The sequence below is a fragment of the Amblyraja radiata genome, chromosome 11 (genome assembly GCF_010909765.2).
Source record: "Amblyraja radiata isolate CabotCenter1 chromosome 11, sAmbRad1.1.pri, whole genome shotgun sequence".
NCBI classification, from domain to species: domain Eukaryota; kingdom Metazoa; phylum Chordata; class Chondrichthyes; order Rajiformes; family Rajidae; genus Amblyraja; species Amblyraja radiata.
In genome coordinates, this window is record NC_045966.1 from 25534040 (window position 1) to 25552365 (window position 18326).

An 18326-nucleotide genomic window follows, 5' to 3' on the forward strand; every position below is an offset into this window, starting at 1 on the left:
TAAATGTCCCATCAGCTGAAAAGTAGACTTATTAATAAGCCTGCAATATAAAAGAGTACTTCATCCATGCATTGATTTTCTGAATACATGGTACAAAAATAAGTACCACAATAAAATATTTATATAAATTTATTCATCTGAATGAAGTGGTGAACTTGAAGTATGATTGTTGTCATACAGTTAATGATGGATGCCATACAAATTTGTACTTTAGTGAATCTTTCTAATCAATACCACTTTCCTTCTATAATAAACAACGATAATTATAGTTAACAGGGTGAATAATTTGTCATTTTTTAAAGTTAAAATTGATATAGGGATAAAAATAGAAGAAAAAAAACACAATTTGAAAAGACATATACATTCATATAAATACAAAAAGTGTTTTGGTTGTATACATAGCAATTTAAGGAAGACTATTTATTTTATTGAGAGGCAATCATACTCTTCATATTGCCATAAATGTAATAGCAAGAGGACCTTTCTTCAATACTCTGTAAATGAACACCTGAGCTTTCTGAAGGGTCTCGACCCGAAACGTCACCCATTCCTTCTCTCCAGAGACGCTGCCTGTCCTGCTGAGTTAATCTAGCATTTTGTGTCTACCTTTGATTTAAACCAGCATTTGCAGTTCTTTCCTACATCCTGAGTTTTTATCTTTCTTGTTAGAATAATGATGAAGGTTCTGTTCGTTTGTGTAACAAACTGAATGCTTCACTTCCCTTTCCAGTATATTGGTACAGAACAGTCATATTCTTACAAGTTTCTCCTTTTCTAATGCTGTCTGTGACCAAACTTTTCCCTCAGCGAAGTAGAGTCTTCTTAATTTCACAGTTGACCTTCACAGTTATCTTGCAGTATTTTAGTTCCATCTACCAAAAGACCAATTGAAGGTTCCCATCCAGTGAATCAGGAATAACCAGAAAAATTTCAGGTCCATTTCCCCCGTTTACACCCACAAATTTATTCTTGCATAATAGTTTCTACTATCGCCTTCAATATCATAAAGAGTCTGGTCACCGGAAGCGGAAATATTCACTTGTTCACCTTAAGTAGGCCTCTGTTGTTGTACCCGAGGAGCATATCTACACCTTGCTGCTGGCCTATTATGGAAACTAATCCCAGTTTAACATCATCGCACAACACTCGCATTCTTTTCCTTAATAAATAACGTTTGGCATAAAAACAAAAGGCAGCAACAACTGGTGTGCACAAATTCAAGACATAAATCAAATATGTGTATGTTGTTGGTATAAGAGGGTGGCAGGGTGGAGCAGCGGTAGAGTTGCTGCCTTATAGCGCCAGAGACCCGGATTTGATCATGACAACGGGTGCTGTCTGTAATGAGTTTGTATGTTCTCCCCGTGACCACGTGGGTTTTCTCCGAGATCTTCGGTTTCCTGCCACACTCCAAAGCAATATAGGTTTGTAGGTTAATTTGCTTGGTATATGTGTAAATTGTCCCTAGTGTGTGTAGGGTAGTGTTAATGTGCGGGTATCGCTGGTCGGTGCGGACTCGGTGGGCCGAAAGGGTTGTTTCCGTGCTGTATCTCTAAACTAAACTAAGTTGCTGCCTTGCAGTGACAGAGACCTGTGTTCATTCTTGACTCGAGGTGCTGTCTTTTGGAAGTTTGTACGTTTTTCCTGTGACTGTGGATTTTCTCTGGGTGCTCCAGTTTCCTCCCACATTCCAAAGACATACAGTTTTGTAGATTAATTGGCTTCTGTAAATTGTCCCTAGTATGTAGGATAGAACTAGTATACGGGTGATCGCTGATCGGCGCGGCCCCAGTGGGGTGAAGGACATGTGTCCACGCTGTATTTCTAAATTAACCTAAACTTTGAAATGTCTGATTTTCACCAACTGGCCTCCAATTTACTATTGATATAGTAATATTCAGCATTGTCTTAATATGTTCAAGCTCCTTAATCAAGAGAGTGAAGGTTGAACTGTACGTTAGGAATCGCCACCAAGATCAGAAGAAACCCTACGTTAGATATCGCAGCATGCTGCTGCACCCGCTGAGTTTCCCCAGCAATTTTGTGTACCTACGTTAGATATGTTGTTTTTAATCAACTGTGATCAACAATGCTTTGTGCCTGGAATTTGATTTCAGATATCAACAATATATTTATTTGTAATCTACTTTAAAGATGGCAGACTGAAAGAAACATTAACTACATTATTGTGTGGGACAAAATAGTTTGGCTGCAAGTGCTTTCAAAATGTAAATTTATTGGTTCTTTCAGGTTGGGAAATAAAAAAGTTCGAGTCCTCCTGCACGTCATCATTTTAACTTTGTGCAGTCAGAACTTGAAGAGAGGATCTAGACTGCATTCCTTGGTTTAAAAATAGCTTTACCACATTTTAATGGTGTTAAAATGGCATTGGGGGGTTACCATCACTATAAAGATTCCCATAATTCTTAATTTGTGAGGTTCAGAACAGTACTGTCGGATTTGCAATGTAATGCTGAGTTGTGTCAAATTCACATAGAGCATTTATCAATGAGGAGTGCTCGTATCCAACAGAACTTACCCTAAAGGTTGTGTTATTGGCAGCTAGTTCTTAAAGAGGCATACTACATCACAGGAAGCACAAAATAAGCTGCAGGGGAGTGCTGCTCCCTTTCTGAATGAAAACTGAAATGATAGGAAGCATTGGGAGTCTGCTCCAATGAATCGGGAGCACAAGGGTGTAGGATGGTGTTAATATGTGGGAAACGCTGGTCGACGTGGACCCGGTGTGCCGAAGAGCCTGTTTCCACTCTGTATCTCTAAACTAAACTAATACTGCAGCCAAATCCCATTCTCGCAAATTCACAAGTTATAGGAGCAGAAGTAGGCCATTCGTCCATCGAGTCTACTCCGCCATTCAATCATGGCTGATCTCTGCCACCTAATCCCATTTTCCTGCCTTCTCCCTATAACCCTTGACACCTGTTCTAATCAAGAATTTGGCTATCTCTGTCTTAAAAATATCCACTGACTTGGCCATCACAGCCCCCTGTGGCCATGATTTCCACAGATTAACTCTAGATTCACCCTCTGACTCCAGTGAGATGAAGCAAGACTACATAAAGTTTACTTTCTTGAGTATAAAGTTCACTACCCTTACATAAACTGTGAGAATGCAACATCAGGGGCAAAAGCCTGGAGAAGTTCAAGAACCTTGACCTTGAGCTTCATGGGCAATTAAGGACAAGGACAAAGGACATTTATTGTCACCTACACCATTTCTGGTGCAGTGAAATCTGAGCTGCCATTTGCAGCACACCAATAAAAATAAGACACAACATTAAAGAAGAATTTAACATAAAACAATAAAAACATCCCCCCACAATGGTTCCCACCGTGATGGAAGGCAGCAAAGTCCAGTCCTTTCTTCTTGTTTACCCCGTAGTCGTGTCCTGTTTGAGGCCTCCGCAGTTGCCGCAACGGCGGCCTGATGTTACAGGCCCTCTCGCCGGATGATGGAGCTCCGGCGTCGGGAGAACACTCTCAGCGGCTTGGAGTGTCTGGAACGGCAGCTTCCTCCCCGGAGACCGTGGCTCCCGAAGTCCACAGGCTGCGCTGGTCAGAGCTGCGACACTGGCGATCTCGGCGAGAGATCCCAGGCTCCGCAGTGTTCAAAGTCAGCGCCGCCCTGCAACTGGACGCTACGCAACGACTTGCTCATTGGCACATAGTGCAAGAAGATGGTAATAATATACATGAGCAAGTTGGGCTGAAGGGCCTGTTTCCACATTGTAACACTATGACTCTATAACTCTGTGTTTAGGAAGGCAAACAGAAAAAATGGAACTTACTGGAAAGAGAATTGAGGGCAAAATAAATGAAGCTTGTTCAGGTCTTTCATTAGACCAGATTTGGTTTCTTTATTTATAAAAGGATGTTCTTCTCTTGCAGACAGTGCAGTGAAGATTTATCAGATGGATCACAGAGGGAAGATAGACACAAAATGCTGGAGTAACTCAGTGGGACAGGCAGCATCTCTGGAGAGAAGGAATGGGTGATATTTTGGGTCGAGACCCTTCTTCAGACTGATGTCAGGCGAGAGGGATAGACAAAGATAAGGAAACATAAGGTGTGAAAACAGGACAAAGGGAATGGAGATCAAGGAACTTGTAGAATAGATCATTGTTAGCTGGAAGAAGGTAACATCAAAGCACCAGATAAAATGTAGTTGTAGATAGTAAGTGGTCGGAGAACTGGTAAGGTAGTAAGATAAGATAAGATAAGTTGAAGATAGTAAGACTGGTCGGAGAACTATCTTGGAAAGGGGGAGGGATCCCAGCGGGCGTTATGTTATAAAGCAAGACAAGCAAATTGAGAATACTTTCTGGAATTTAGATGGATGAAAAGGGATCATATTGAAATGTATAGTTTCCGAGGGATCTTGACAGGCTATTGTTTCCTAGTTGGATATTGTCTCAGGATAAGAGTTTAGCAGTTAACGGCTTACCTTGAAGCAGGTAAGCCGTTAAGCAAATACAAGGCTGAGACAGATTTTTGAATGTTAAGGGAATCAAGTGTTAAGGGGATTGGGCAGGGAAGTGGAATTGAGGCCAAATTCTGATCAGCCAAGATTTAATTAAATGGCAGAGCATGCTCAAGATCCTGGTTGACCTACTTATCCTTTATTGAAGTTCTTATGAATGAGGGATTTTGATATAAAACACACACTACAAAATATGGATTATTTTGAAGGATTAATCATTCACAATTTGTTCCTGAAGCTCAATTTCTCGATTAAAAATAACTGCCATATATTCACTTTACAGAGGCAATGTCTGTGGTTCAAGTTACCTTTCGTGTTAAATGAAAAGAGCTTCCAAACATCACAATGTAATACGATTCTTATTCACTGCCATCAATGATGCTAAATGCAGCTTTTTGGCTGTCAGTTGTCATGTCTTTGTGGGATAAGGTTATTTACTACCTGAAAGCTGTTATTACTCTGGTATTTATTACTGTAGCTATAGAAACAAAATCCTAGTCAAAGCTGCCATTATCTATGTGCCCCGTTTCTAATTTTAGTAAACTGATGCCTCGTGCTTTGTAATGAAAGTATTTTCTCCGCTTCTCACTAATGCTTTAAATGATCCAAACCTCCAACTCCAATCTGCTCTTACCATCCATAAGTGCTCTCTATTTCTACATTTGCATATCATCCTATATCCTCCATTTTTGTGCTCAATATTTCTTTCCCTGATCCCGTTTATTAAAACGACAATTTCATGTATATTATTACCATCTTCTTGCACTATGTGCCAATGAGCATATTTATAAATCCAAGGTTATAAAATCCACAATCTCATTCCCACTTAGTTAATATTAATCTACCAATGATTCACCTGAAAATTAAAAATGTAGCAATAAAGTAATATAAGATGGTCTGGTTCATTATTACAAATAAACAAAATACATTTTTGATATATTGGATGGATACTCTAATAAAATTCATAATGATTGCAATGAAATTCAAGACATTGTGCAAAAGAATTTTGTCGACTTGTGCAGAAGTAAGTTAAAACAATTGCTGCACAGCCCAACAAAAAACAGTTTGAGGAAGGGTCCCGACCCGAAACCTCATCTATACATTCTCTCTACAGATGCTGCGCTAACCCACTGAGTTACTTACTCCAGCACTTTGCATTTAGGATTCCAGTATCTGCAGTTTCTTGTGTCTCCAACAAAAATATTTTGCTTAAGATAGACACAAAATGCTGCAGTAACTCAATGGGTCAGGCAGTATCTCTAGAGAAAAAGGAATGGCGACCTTTCAGTCGGGTCCCTTCTTTAGACCCGAAACATCGGCCATCCTTTTCCTCCAGAGATGCTGCCTGACCCGTTGAGTTCTTGAACCAACACAGTTCTTGAGGTATGGTTATATCCACCATGACATTAGGGAGAGAGTTCCAAGATTTTGACCCAGTGATGGTAAAGGAATGGTGATATATTTCTAAGTCAGGATGGTGTTTAGCTTGGAGAACAACTCTTCCAGATGGAGGTGTTCAAATGCTTTTGCTGCCCTTGTCCTGCGAGCTGCTGGAAGTCATGGGCAGGACAAAATAGCACTGAACCAGACCTTATAAGCACCAAGGTCTGTCTTTGCAACAATATATACTGATACAAAAATGGAAGGGGTGACATCTGGATGTATTACAAGCCCTTGGACTTCACCGCCTCACTGCTACTGTCCAAGCTCCTCCATGCATTACCAGATCCTGATGCAGGCAAAGAGGATTAGTGCAGATGAGTAAACTTGTTGGTCTGGACTTGGTGGGTTGAATAGCCATTTCTGTGCTGTACAGATCTATGACGCTATGATCTAGAAGGGAAATGGTAGACCATGTTACTCACAAAGTCCTCAATTTTTCTTTACATTTTAACATTTCAATAAAGTTGAGGTACATTATGCAAAAATAAGGAATATTCAATCCTAATTTCTATGGTATGTTTTTATTATTTCAGTCATACTTTATTTGAACATGACATGTAGAACAGTACAGGTCATGAACAGGCCCTTTGGCCCACAATGTGCATATCAGAGTTGGTCTTGACATCATGTCAAGACCAACCCTGATATGCACATAATCCACATCCCTTTATTCCCTGCATATCCATATGCCTACCCAAAAGTCTCTTAAATGCCACTGTCGTATTTGCCTCAACCATCAACTCTGGCAGTGAATTCTAAGCACTTAGCACCATCTGTGTAAAAAACTTGATATCTCCTGTAAAATTTGCACCTCTTGCCTTAAAGTTATGCCCTCTTGAATTTGATATATCCATCATGGGAAGAAGGTTCTGACTGTTTATCGTGTCTAAGCCTCTCATATTATCTAATTTTCTATTGTCTCCCACAAGCTCTGCCACTCCAGAGAAAACTATCCAGGTCTGTCCAACCTCTCCATGTAGCTAATATCCCTCCATACCCTTTCCAAAGGCTCCACATCCTTCCTGTAATGGGAAACTCAAACTGCACACACTACTCCAAATGCAGCCTAATCAAACCCATTTGTTCCACTTTCTGCAGCTGTTTTTAGCCAATAGGCTAACAAATACATTACAGCTTCCAGAATTTCAGTCAACAGCATGTCCGAAAAGCCCAAGGTACTGACAAATGAACTTTCATGGTGACTACCTACATGCAATAAAATAATAATTTTGTTAGTGCCCTACCTTTAAAATAAATGTATTGTATTGGTAAGAGAGAAATCTTTTTATTAAACGTCCTGAAATTACTAGACACCGAGTCTGTTTAGACTCCGCATGGAGTCCAAAAGCAGCGTTCAATCTTACTGAACCTACCATCCATGGATGGTGTCTGATCTGTTTTGTTCTTCCAGCAGATTGTTTTCTGCTCTAGATTCCATCATCAGCAGTCTCTTGTGTCACCAATCTTCATAAAATTCCTCAACATTTACACTAAGGAACCTCCTCTCAGATCCTGTCCCAAATTAGACTTCTTGCAGGATCCACAGTCACCTTGATTTCAATCAAGGTCATAGATGTGCAAAGGAAAAAAGAAAATAACAAGATACAGGACACAAAGTGCAGGAGTAATTCAGTAGGTCAAGCAGCATCTCTGGAGAACATGGCAAAGTGTGTGTTGGGTCGAGAACCCTCTTCAGACACTTCTTTATACCAACTGGCAATTGCTAATTGGTAAAAAGGAGCAAGACATAATCTTTTTACATTCAATGTGTAATTATGTTTTATTTTATAATGATAAATTTTACATTGAAATAAAGTAATTTATTGGTACATCACTCGCCTCATCTTGCAAATATTTGTAAAGTCTATCTATAGAGAATGAAGATTTAAATGGGTGAGAGAAATAAAAAGGCAAGGCACAATAGTCTATTATTATAAATGTAGCGTTAGACCAATGTACAAATATAGTTGAACATCGCAACAACCTCTAGCAAAGCAAAGTAAAAGGTTCAGACCACTTGTGGATGCAATTAAAGCTTGAAGTGGAAAATTCATCATTGGTAGACAAATATATAACCGTGATAAAAGAAGATGGAAGAACTCAATTGTTAAAATGATAATATTAGCTGCAGATTGCAGTCTGTGGCACGACAAAATATTTGAATCATTCAGTACACTTTTGTTCTGCTAAGTATGCCACGTGATTTTGTGCATCTTGTCCTACTTTTAAATAAATGCCTGCAATTGACAGCTGAAAGGAGAGGGCAGTAATTAGCTATGTTCTAATGATTCTGACAACAGTCATTGTAAAGTGATCATGCTTATCCTCTTTTTAGTGTACTTCTTTTGCTTAAGCACGCCAATAAAGTTCTTCTTAATATTGGGAGTGAGTCGCTGTTGGCTGTCCTTTGCGTGGAAATAATAGCTCATTGAAATACATTTTCAGAAACATGTGATTCTGTTGTACAAATCTACTTATTTTTCCCTCAAAGTTACTTAGTATTAATCTATGACTCATTGCAATTTGAAGTGTGCAATAAAACAGTTGAAGCTCCATGTATTATATGCATGAGGTCTGCAATGCACCACTCTGAAACAATGATTGGGGACAAGAATTAAATGATATTACTGCAGCCTGGGGGAGTCAGTAGATATAACTTGCTCCTTACTGCAATCAAGTGATTTGTTTCAATGACTTATGTTGCATAGGGTAAATAATTGCTAACATTAATCTGATAATATTTTAGATGACAACAATGTTGGAATTTATTAAATAATATTTGATATACATCTCAAAAATGACAATTGTAATATGATACATGAAATATGATGTGGCTAGGCTTTATAAGACACAGGTATAAGCTTTGGCTAATATACAGTAAAACTGGAGGTATACTAGGGTTTCTTTTTAAAATATAATTTTACACCACTGCCTATTAAGGACTAAATGGGCATTTAATTGCCCAATACAGAAATTATAGAACTATATATTGCAAAAATTAATGCTTCCAGCCAACTATTCTATTTCAGACCTTTAACAATATAATTGAAATGATGCAGAAGTTTCAAATTAAAGGACACAAAGTGCTGGAGTAACTCACTCCAGGAAGCATCTCAGTAGAACATGGATAAGTGATGTTTTGGGTCAGGCAGCATCTCAGTAGAACATGGATAAGTGATGTTTTGGGTCGGGACCATTCTTCAGACTGATTGTGGAGAGGGGAGGGGGGGGGGGGGGGGGGGAGAAAGCGGTATGGAAGAGCGATCCGGGCAGGACAAAGTCTGACAAGTGATAGCTGGATACAGGGGATGGGGGGTTTTGATAGGTAGATGGTTGGACAATGTCCAGAGATAAAGAGACAAAGTGTGTCACCTATCCATATTCTCCATAAATGCTGCCTGACCTACTGAGTCACTCCAGCACTTTGTGTCTTTTATTTTTGTAAATAAGCATCTGCAGTTCCTCATGTCTCAGGTTTAAAATTAATTAGGTAAAAGCAAATCAGAAAACTATAGTTAAAGCCCTGTCCCACGGTACGAGTTCCTTCCAAGATTTCTCCCGAGTTGGCCCTGATTCGAACTCGGAGATTAACGGTAATGGCCACTCGTCGGTACTCCGGGCTCTTGTGGACATTTTTCATCATGTTCAAAAAGCTTCACGAGTCTTCCCGCGCTTACCTGCCGCTAGCGAGTCTTCACGAGTACCTGCCGTTAGCGCTAAGAGACGATCCCGAGCTCCGACGTACCCGAGTTTGATTTTTTTTAAACTCGGAAGAGCTCTTGGAATGAACTCGTACTGTGAGACAGGGCCTTTATAAGTGCTCATTCAGAAATGTGAGCACATATAGCATGCTTTTGGATGAATGCTACCATTATTTAGATGGGACATTAATAAGGGATCTGACCTGCCAATTTAGCTTGCAAAAGTTCCTGTGGCAGAGAGCGAAATAATTCTCCCACTGTCCTAACCAGTAGTTACCCCTTAAATTCACTACAATCAGTTTATGATAGTTATTTCACTGCTATTTTCATGGGATGCAGAAGTTCTGACACCAAAGCACAATAACTGCACTAGGAGTGTACAATAACTTGTTCACCAAAGTCCAGTTTCCACTTGGCTCCTGATTCACCACAGCCTAGGTTCAAACGTAGTACAGAGAACTGAATTCCAGAGGTGGGGTGGAATGGGAGTGACTGGCCATAACATAAAGGCAGCATTTGACCGACTATGGCATGAAGGGGAACATGGTTGGAGTTATAACTCACGCCAAGGTAAATAGTTCTGGTTATTGGAGAGCAATCATCCAGGCTTCAGTGTGCAGGAAGGAACTTCAGATGCTGGTCTAAACTGAATAAATACACAAAAAGCTGGAGTAACTCAGGCAGCATCTCTGGAGCAAAGGAACAGGTGATGTTTCGGGTCAAGACATAGAAAATAGGTACAGGAGTAGGCCATTCAGCCCTTCGAGCCAGTACCGCCATTCAATATGATCATGGCTGATCCTGCTTTTTTCCCATATCCCTTGATTCCATTAGCCATAAGAGCTAAATCTAACTGGCTCTTGAAAACATCCAATGAATTGGCCTCCACTGTCTTTTGTGGCAGGGAATTCCACAGATTCACAACTCTCTGGGTGAAAAGGTTTTTCCTCATCTCAGTACTAAATAGCCTCTTATTCTTAAACTTTGCCCCTGGACTCCCAAACAATAGGAACATTTTCCTGCATCTAGCCTGTCCAATCCCTTAAGAATTGTATATGTTTCTGTAAGATATCCTCTCATCCTTCAAAATTCCAGTGAATACAAGCCCAGTCGACCCATTCTTTCATCAAATATCAGTCCCGCCATCCTGGGAATTAACCTGGTGAACCTACTCCCTCAATAGCAAAAGTCCTTTCTCAAATTAGGAGACCAAAACTGCACACAATACTCCAGGTGCGGTCTCACCAGGGCCCCGTGCAAATGCATTAGGACCTCCTTGCTCCTATACTCAAATCCTCTCGCATTGAGACACTTCTTCAGACTGGGCTCAGGCTCCGGTATTTCACTCTAGGTGTTGCTCAGGGCAGTGTACTAGACCTATCCATCTTCAGTAGCTTCATCCATGACATTCCTTCCACCATAAAATCAGAAATGGGAATGATCTTTGCTGATTGCGCAAAGATCAATTACATTTGCAGTTCTTCAACAAATGAAGTAATCTATGCAAGACAACATTCAGACTTGGGCTGGAAAGTTGCGAGTAAGGTTTATGCCACAAATGTGCAATATAATGACAACCTCCACCGAGAAACTGTCCAACCATCTATCTCTGACGTGCAGTGAGATTATCGTTACCCCAAAACCCAACTAAAACACTGAGGGCGTCACAGTGGCGCAGCTGTAGAGTTGTTGCCTTTCAGAGGCCAGAGACCCGGGATCGATCCTGACTATGGATGCTGTCTGTATAGAGTTTGTACCTTCTCCCTCAGACCTGTGCGTGTTTCCCCCCGTAGCTCCTGTTTCCTCTCAAACTCCAAAGACGTACAGATGTGTAGGTTAATTGGCTTGGTATAACTGTAAATTGTCCCTAGTGTGTGAAGGATAGTCTTAGTGTGCGTGGATTGCTGGTCAGCCGAAGGACCTGTTTTTGCGTTTTATCTCTAAAACTAAAACTAAAAGATACTGCAGCTACAAAAGTAGATCAGAGGGTAGGTATCTAGCAGTGAGTGACTTGACACACAACCCCAAAGCCTTTCAACCACAAATCAGGAATGCTGTAGAATACTTTTCATTTATTTGGATATTTTAATCTCCAACAACTTTCAAAAAGCTTGACATGCTCAGTAATCATCTGCCCCAGTAATGCAACCACCAGCCTAAGGGATCATCCACTCCACCACTGTTGTAGAGTTGCTGCATTGTGTTCTAACCTCAAAATGCACCAATGTTACAATATTAGCCTACTCCTAGATCTAGGAGTAGAGAGTAGGTTCACCAGGACTCCTAGATCCACGAACCGGTATCAACAAGAAGGATACGGGCATGAAATGTATGGGAACACCACCGCCATCCACGGACTCCTCCCCAAGATGCAAATCAACTTGATTTCGAAGTATCTTGCTTTTCTTTATCATTGCTGGCCCCATATAGTGGAACTCCCTGCCCAGCAACATTGTGGAAATACTGTCACTGAAAAAGCTGCTGAGGTTCAAGAAAACAACTTACTATCATCTCAAGGGCAATTAGGGATGGACAATAAATGCTGGCTCAAGCAAAGATCTGAAAATATAAAGAAAATCCCTGCGTGTATATGATGCTGTATAAGCAACATCTGATTAATGGTGTGACTGTTATGATTATTGTCAGCTACACTGTCACAGGGAATAACATAGGTAAATATTCTATTCTTCAATATCATGCTCCACTTGCTAGCATTTATCCTGCCTTGGTGACTCACCAAGTGGCAGTTCATTTTCAGTCATATAGTATTTGTCTTCTGTGAGTGTTTCTACGCTGTGCAAGAATAGAAGTGGCCAGTGAGTGAAGGTCTGCAATATTTTCAGCTGTCACCTGCCTGACATCTGGCCTTCTTCAACTGCTCCATTAGTTTATTTGCTGATACTGATTAACAAATCAATAATTATCACTGCTCTATTGATGTGGGTGGGTATATTTATTAGGTTTGGTTGCTGCTTGAGTCAAATATTTCATTAAACTTAATTGGGGGCGGCATAGTAGTGCAGCGGTAGAGTTGCTGCCTTCCAACATCAGAGCCACAGGTTCGATCCTGACTAAGGGTGCTGTCTGTACGGAGTTTGCACATTCTTCTAATGACCGTGTGCGTTTTCCCCGGGTGCACTGGTTTCCTTCCACATTCCAAAATCGTGTGGGTTTGTAGGTTAATCAGCCACTGTAAATTGTAAATGGTCCCCAGTGTTTATAATAGTGTGTAGGATGGAACAAGTGTATGGGTGATCGTTGGTCGGCGTGCAATTGGTGGGTCAAAGGGTCTGTTTCCACGTTGTATCTCTAAACTAGACTTCAGGTTTATGCTTTCAGTTTGATCATTCTTCGCTCTCATGATCCTATGTATCCACATGTTTGCTTGTGATTGCAACGATATACCCCAGGATTTGCTGCGTTTCCTCCAGCTATCGGTGTAGTGACTCTCTACCAAGGGTCACTCTCCCTGAAGCCTGGTCTATCACGATAGTCTGGCTTAGTCTATCACAAAGAAGCCATAATTGGAACTGGTAATAGCACTCATGCAGTTCCATTTCAATCAGTGACTAGATTTTAAACCAGTGAAGTTAAACAATTAAAAGGTACACAAAAATGCTGGAGAAACTCAGCGGGTGCAGCAGCATCTATGGAGCGAAGGAAATAGGCGACGTTTCGGGCAAAAACCCTTCTTCAGACTGTTTGAAGAAGGGTTTCGGCCCGAAACGTCGCCTATTTCCTTCGCTCCATAGATGCTGCTGCACCCGCTGAGTTTCTCCAGCATTTTTGTGTACCTTCGATCTTCCAGCATCTGCAGTTCCTTCTTGAACAAGTTAAACAATTACTTTGACAAAGAGGGGGGTGCTAACAAAGGTGGGTCCACGTCAGAAGAGCATGGAGCACTGTAGATTACTACAGAGATGGTACTGGAGAAGGGAGGAAGCGGTGGGGATTCAGCACAATGTCTTAAATTCAATCCAGAGAGAAGGAATGGAGAGCTGCTCCTACTGTCCTAATTACAGTTCAGTTAGGTTAAAACAATATTAAATTAACTGTTGATTAGAAACTTCCAGTGGTCCCTTTTAAGGAGAACTGTTTTATTTTTCTCCTACAAGCATGAGCTCATTCAATAGTGAGTTGCCAGTGAATATTATCACAGGGTTGATCCTTGATTTTCATCAGATGGTTTAGAGCTATTCTCTGTGCTTTTGGATTATTACAGGCCTTTAACTAATACAATATATGCATCACATTGAGTATGGACTGCACACACAAAGCACACACTATATATGATGCAACCACAGTAGTTTTCAGCCTGAGAAGCTACAGCACTACCACACAATGGTATTTCAAGGAAGTAATTTTTTTTCAGATGGTGAAATTTGTTACATAGATGGCGAAATTTGTGTGATCTACATTCCACATTGTTCAATTATTGAATAAATATTTCCTTTTACGGATTTTACTGGCACCGCGTGCCAACTAAATACTGAACAAGATTGTCTTAAGTATTTAGATTATGCTATATCGACCTATTATCTAAATGTATATGTTTTCTGTCATTCCTTTCAGAAATCATTGGCAACGCCGCAGAGAAAATGTTATCCTTTACAATATGGATCTCTGCATCGCACCACAACTTGGTGAACTTTTTGAAGGGCAGTTATGGTTAGGCAAGACTGATCCTCCCAAGGATACTAACTCCCCACAATTACATTTTTTTAAACTCTTAACATCTTGGTTATTACCACTTCCTCTCATTGCAAAGTTGGTATCATCAGAACTGGAATTAAATAAACAATCATCAATTTATTGAATTGTTTATCCAACTGAAAAAACGATTAGAGTTTATTAACCCCAATAAAGACAATTTTATTGCCGTTAGCTCCAATAAAGAAGCTCTAGGGAATAGTATCTTCTTATTGTAGACTAACTACGGTTCGACCCACTAAACCATGTAGTTCTAGGTCTCTAACAAAGGATATATGTGAGTGATATTTCAATGTTTTTATGGTTTGTGAATGCCTACCTATCTGTTTTGGTGCTTCACAGCATTGCTGGGATGCATTGCTGCCCAAGCTGCTCCTTGACAATCAGTGTGTCACACCTATTAATATTGCACCATGTTTTGCCTGATACAGAATGGATCGGGTGCATGTAGAATAACTGTTCAAGTTTAATCATTGCACCAAAACAAGATAAATCTGATCCAAAAACTATCCAAAACAAAAAACAAGATACTGCTCATACACAAAAAAACAGCTCATACAGCTCAAACTTATACACCAGTATAAGTGAAAGGAGTATTTAAATGTTCTCATTTAGAAAGCTAAGATTTGGATTATATCGCACTGTAAAAAACAATCGAGGAACACTTCAAAGATGTTTCCGCTTTAAGTAGAAATACATGTGTTATGCAGGTCAGAATGTAGCCTGATATTGGTTTACCATTTAAGGACTCCCCGTTTTTATAGATGCCATGCTTTGCAAGTTCTGCCAGCTGCCAATAACATTCTTCGGCACTAGTACTGAACGTAATGACAATGTCTGGCATTCAAAGCTGAGATTGATAAATGCTCTTGCATAATATATAAACAGCTAGCTTTAAAAGGGACCACTGTATATGCCAATTGATTATGTTTCATCCACTTGGGAGTACAGAAATCTCAGGCACTCAGAATTATTTTTACCAGGCTCAATTGCGAACTGTTGAATGGCAGCATGTAGGTGGGAATTGTAGGGGAACTCAATGATAGATCCCCGAGGACTCCAGGTAATTTCATCAGTGGTGGAAGAAACACAATTGCATGTGATTCTCTAGCTTGTTGGGGATGGAATCTGCTGTCTGCAGTCTGATTCCGTTGGGCAGAGCAGGGCTCTTGGAGAATATTAGTAAAAGGTTGTAGAAAGTTGGAAAAGGCCAAAGAAGGATTGTTTATCACAGTTGCGGTCAAAGAGGATGGCATAGGTAGCTTTGAAAATAATTGCTGCAGTGCTGTAATAGGGATGGAGAGTCATGGAAGAATTCATAGGACTGCACGGTAGCACAGGTGGTGGTGCTGCTGCCTCACAGTGCCAGAGACCTGGATTTGACCCTGACCTCGGGTGCCCTCTCTGTGGAGTTTGAGTAGGTTTCCTTCTGGTGCTCCAGTTTCTATTCTGCTTTAGATGTTAGGCTTTCCAATATTTGCAATACAAAGTTTTTGACATGCCCATCGTTTAGATATAAGATCTGCTTCCTGAGAGTGAGTTTACTTGCATCCTCCTCCTCCCTCGGCACCTCCTTACCCAGCATCATGTCAGACCTTTTTAGGAGCCAGTGGTTTGTGGGTGTTCCTGGACCTGATTTTATTTTCCATTTGCATTTTTCAGACATTCCAAACCTACCCATTTATGGTGGTTAAAAAAGTTAGCATTTGCACTATTTGGACGATAAGCTATTGACTATTTCTGCTATCTGAGTTGCTGCCTTACAGCCCTAGAGACCCGGATTCAATCCTGACGACGAATGCTGTCTGTCTGTAGTTTGTATGTTCTCCCTGTGACTGCGTGGGGTTTCTTTGAGTGCTCCAGTTTCCTCCCACACTCCAATGATGTAGAGGTTTATAGGATAATTGGCTTCTCTAAGTTTCCCCTAGTGTGTAGTAGGATAGTGCCAGTGTACGGGGTGATTGCTGGTCAGCGCGGACTCGGTGGGCTGAAGGGTCGGTCTCCATGCTGTATCTCTGAAGTCTAAAGTCTGAAGACTTGTTTCTATGCTGCATCTCTAAGCATAAAACATGTTTTTCTCTATTGTTTAGTTTTAAATAATGTAAAGTGTTTCCAGACATTTGTGCATAAAATTGATTGATTATTCCACAATTAAGTAATCTCTTTGAATTTATACCTATAGCAAAGTAAAATCCGAGGTCCAATCAGTCATTGGTGAATTGATCCACCTCCCAAGAATATTCACCTCTGCAGTAACACATACATTTACCAGATCTACAACTTTACTTCACAGTCTACAGCAACTTCACCACTGATTTTATATTCCATAGCCTAGCAATATATTTCCATTTCATGCTTCACTGAGCCTTTGTTATGAAATTGTGGAATACTTAACATTAATGTTCTTCATCAGTTACTATAGTTTTTCAAACTATTTTCTCTGGTCTGGTGCTTTGTGATTTGTGGAAAGTGCATCGATTCCAGGAAAAGTTATGCTATTGGTTATTGACCCCTGAAAGTTAAAAATACCATATTCATATAAAACAGAGAATATTTAGCATAATGATGCTACAATCAGAACGACAAGTAGTTATCAAGGTGTGACCTAAATTGGCGGAGAAACATCGAAAGATTGCAGCTGTGTTAATGGTAAGACAGATCAATTTGCTGAAAAGAAAATGCTTGCTTTTAATTGTAAACTGCAAAAGTCAGTAAATGTATTCATTTTGGTGAGTAAAAAGAGCTTAAAATATATGAACACATAATACTTTAAAACATTTATTCTGTGTCATTAAATTATTCCTGGAGTATTTTAACTTTTATGACTATCATTTTTATTTCCAATACTTATTGCTTGATGTCCAGAATCTCCAATTCAGGGATGCGATTGGTTTGGTTCACAGATTCTCCAGCGAAAATGTGGTGACTTTGGAATATTCTGGAATAAACATAGAAACATAGAAAATAGGTGCAGGAGTAGGCCATTTGGCCCATTCGAGCCAGCACCGCCATTCAATATGATCATGGCTGGGTTTAAACTAAATAGCGGAGGGGAGGGGTTGACAAATTGGGAGCATAAGGATGGAGTTAAAGGGGAAAAAGTACAGGAAAAGTTATGAAAGACACTGAATTAATGAGACGGAAAGTTCAAGAAGGGATAAGAGAGTAAGGTCAGGTGAAATAGGAACCGGTGTAAGAGGCGAGGAGAATACCGGATTAAAAGTAGTAGAAGTATAAAAAGTAAAGTGGATGAGCTTGAGGCTCAGTTATAAATTGGTAAGTATGATGTTGTGGGAATTACAGAGACATGGCTGCAAGAGGATCAGAGCTGGGAACTGAATGTTCAGGGATGTACATCCTATCGAAAAGACAGGAGGGTGGGCAGAGAGGGTGGGGTGGCTCTGTTGGTAAGGAAACAAATTCAGTCCCTTGAGAGGGGTGACATAGCATGAGAAGATGTAGAGTCATTGTGGATAGAACTGAGAAATTGTAAGGCTAAAAGGACCCTAATGGTAGTTATCTACAGGCCCCCAAACAGTAGAATGGAGATAGGGTGCAAGTTGCATCAGGAGTTAAAATTAGCGTGTAACAAAGTTAATGCTACGGTGGTTACAGGAGATTTCAACATGCAGGGAGACTGGGAAAACCAGGTTGGTACTGGACCCCAAAAAGGGAGTTTGTAGAGTGTCTCCGAGATGGATTTTTAGAGCAGCTTGTAATGGAGCCTACCAGGGAGAAGGCAATTCTGGATTTAGTGTTGTGTAATGAACTAGATTTGATAAGGCAACTCAAGGTAAAGGAACCATTAGGAGGTAGTGACCATAATATGATAAGTTTTAATCAGCAATTTGAGAGGGAGAAGGTAAAATCGGAAGTGTCAGTATTACAGGTGAAGAAAGGGGACTATGGAGGCATGAGGGAATAGCTGGCCATAGTTGACTGGAAAGGGACCCTAGCAGGGATGACGGTGG